A 2,889-nucleotide genomic window follows, 5' to 3' on the forward strand; every position below is an offset into this window, starting at 1 on the left:
CTGCGCGCGCGCGGGGTGACAGCTCCGCGCCGGCCGCCCGCTTTTTCTATGCAGCGCCCCACGCCTCCCGCCCGAGGGGGCGTCCCATTGGCTGCCGGACCGGGAAGGGAGGACGGCGGCGGCCCGGGGAGGGGCGGAGGGGGCCGGCCCGCCTCACCCCACCCCGCCCGCCCGCCGTCCCCGCGGGGCCCCGGCCTCCCCCACCCCCCGTCCCCGCCAGGCCCGCCCGGGCTCGGGCCGTGCGCCCCGGGCGGCTGCGCTTCCCCGGGGAGCCCGGGGAGGGGGTCCTGCCCTGCGATCTCCCAGCCTCGGGGTTCGGGGGGGGGGGGGAGTTCTCTCGGACGAGCTCCCTGAAGGGCCACCCGGCTCCGGAAGTCCCCAGGCTGAGCTGGCACAGCGATCTGGGGCGCAGGGATCGCCGCGTCGGGCTCCCCCCTCCCCAGCCCCCCCCCCCCCCGCCATCCCGCGGGTTTGGCTCAGGCACCTGCCGCCTTCCCCCGTCCCCGAAGTCCGTGGTAGCGCCCCGCTGCCCTCTGAGGATGAGCGATCGGTCTAGGGGTCCCCCCACACCCCCTCCCGCGCCCCTCACCGCGCCTCTCCGCCGGCCGGGGATCTGCCGTTCCCCCTGCGCGCCGCTGCCCGCGCTCGTCCCCGGCCTGGGGTCTCCGCGGGCGGGACCGACGCGCAGGGCACACCCGAAGGTCTGACTCCCCACCGCCCACCAGGATGGACCCCGGGGCCAGGGTGGACCTCCGCGCCCCCCACCCATCCCCCCCGGAGCCCCGCTGGCCCTGGGGCTCCCATACTCCAAGGAGAAAGTGAAGCACCCAGCCCAGGACCCTGGATGGGATTCTTTCGCTTCTTAATAACGCATCACCTCAATTTTAAAAGTGAAAAAGAGAAAGGGGGTGGGGGGGGGTGGGTGGGAGATGGAAAGCAGGTTTTAAGCTCCTTGTTTTCAGGGTGAAAGTCCCTGGCTTGAACAAGCTAGGAGGCAGAGACAAGCAAGTCTGTCTTCACTGTTTGGCCATTTGGGGAACCTCCCCCCCCCCTCAGCCCCCACCCTGGAGACTGGCCCAGGCCCCATGGGAGACACTCGGGGCTCCTCTCCCGCATGCTGTCCCCATACCACGTGAGCCTGAGACCGGAGCCCCCAGGCCCAGAGGCCCCCCAACCTCCCCAAAGCAGAGGCTTCCTCCTGGGCCAGGCTCTGCCTCTGCAGCCCACCTTCTGGAAGTCATTCCAGATGGCGCCAGTGGGAGGCGCTGCTTTCCTGAGGCTCCTTCGGCCTGTTTTTTTTTTTTTTTTTTTTTTGGGGGGGGGGGGGTCTCCCGGACCTCTGGCCTGTGTGCCTTTCCTTTCAGGTGTCCTGGTTAGGTGGTGAACTCTGAAACCTTTGGGGAGTCCTCACCTGCTGGAATGTAGGTGTCAGGGGAGGGCTGGGGAAGGTGGACACACAGCCCCTGAATGAAAGCTAGATAGTCTCTGTCAGCTTCTGTGATGCTAGGTCACTAACTGGGGGAGGGAGGTCCTCAATGAAGCCAATCCCTCCACCCCCCCCTCAATTCCTGGCTTCTTGCCCTTAAGCCAGGACTCATGGCTACCGAGCAGATAGATGTGTTGCCTCCAGTTGACCAGGCTGCACCTGAGCACAGGCCAAAGACTCAGGACTGGTGGGTGCATTGAGATTCTGGGAGCAGTAACTCTCCTGCCCAGAGTTGATCTGCAGACGTGGGTGGGTTCAACTCAGGTTACTTTGCTAGAGCTTAAACCACGTGAAACAAAACAAAACAAAAAACCACACTCTGGTATGGATGGATCACACCAGTGATTCTTGCTACTCAGGAGGCTGAGGTCTGAGGATCCAGGTTCCAATCCAACATGGGCAGGGAAAAAAAAAATCTCTGTGACTCTTATCTTTATTTAAACAGCAAAACAAGAGCTAGAAGTAGAGGTGTGAATCAAACATGAGAGTGCTAGCCTGAGAGAGAGAGAGAGAGAGAGAGAGAGAGAGAGAGAGATCTTAAGTTCAAATCACAAAACCACCACCACCATCACCACCACCAAAGCCCTTGACGTGGATGGCGAGAAATAGTGTTCCCTAAACCATTGCTGGGGAGATGGGGGAGGGAAACAGGGCAGAGGTTGAGAAACAGCTCTTTGTAGGAGTTCAAAACAGATGGCTGTCCCTTTATAAGCCACTAAGTCAAGAAGGCGGGCAGCCTCTGCCCCCACCAAAGCCACCCTTATGACTGAGGAACCAGCTTTGGGAGAGGCTGCGCTGACACACACAAGATCACCTGTGGCGTCTCCTCCTGTGAATTCCCATGTGACCCTGGGAGCCTGGGATCAGAGGGAAACAGAGTCACACATGGGCGCAGCAGGAGGTCAGGAGGGAGGCTTGGTTGGGGCTTGCCCAGACCAACAGGCGCTTCCTGGCTCTGCTCAGCTTGCCATTCGGCAGGCAGTGGGAAGCCACGATACTCTGCGCCCATTTTACAGAGGAATAAGGAGAGGCATGTGGATACACGTTCCAGACTTCACTGGTTTGGAGATGCTGAGGGCAGACTGCCTGAGGGCAGAGGCGCCGGCTGTGGGGGAGGGGGTCCTCTGTTTCTGGGTCCCCTTATTTACTCAGGGGAGCACCAGTGTCTCAAGTACCTAAGGGGGTGATCCCAGGGGCTGAAGGAATGTATGTGCCAGTCCTGGGGATTGAACTCAGCCAAGGGCCGCTGTCCCTTAGCTTTTCCAGTCAAGGCTGGTGCTTTACCACTTGAGCCACAGCTCCATTTCCGGCTTTTTGATGGTTAACGGGAGCTAAGAGTCACATGGAGTTTCCTGCCCAGATCCCAGCCTCCTGAGTAGCTAGGATTACAGGCGAGAGCCGTT

The sequence above is a fragment of the Dipodomys spectabilis genome, unplaced genomic scaffold, assembly GCF_019054845.1.
Source record: "Dipodomys spectabilis isolate Male_0828 unplaced genomic scaffold, ASM1905484v1 ptg000233l, whole genome shotgun sequence".
NCBI lineage: Eukaryota > Metazoa > Chordata > Mammalia > Rodentia > Heteromyidae > Dipodomys > Dipodomys spectabilis.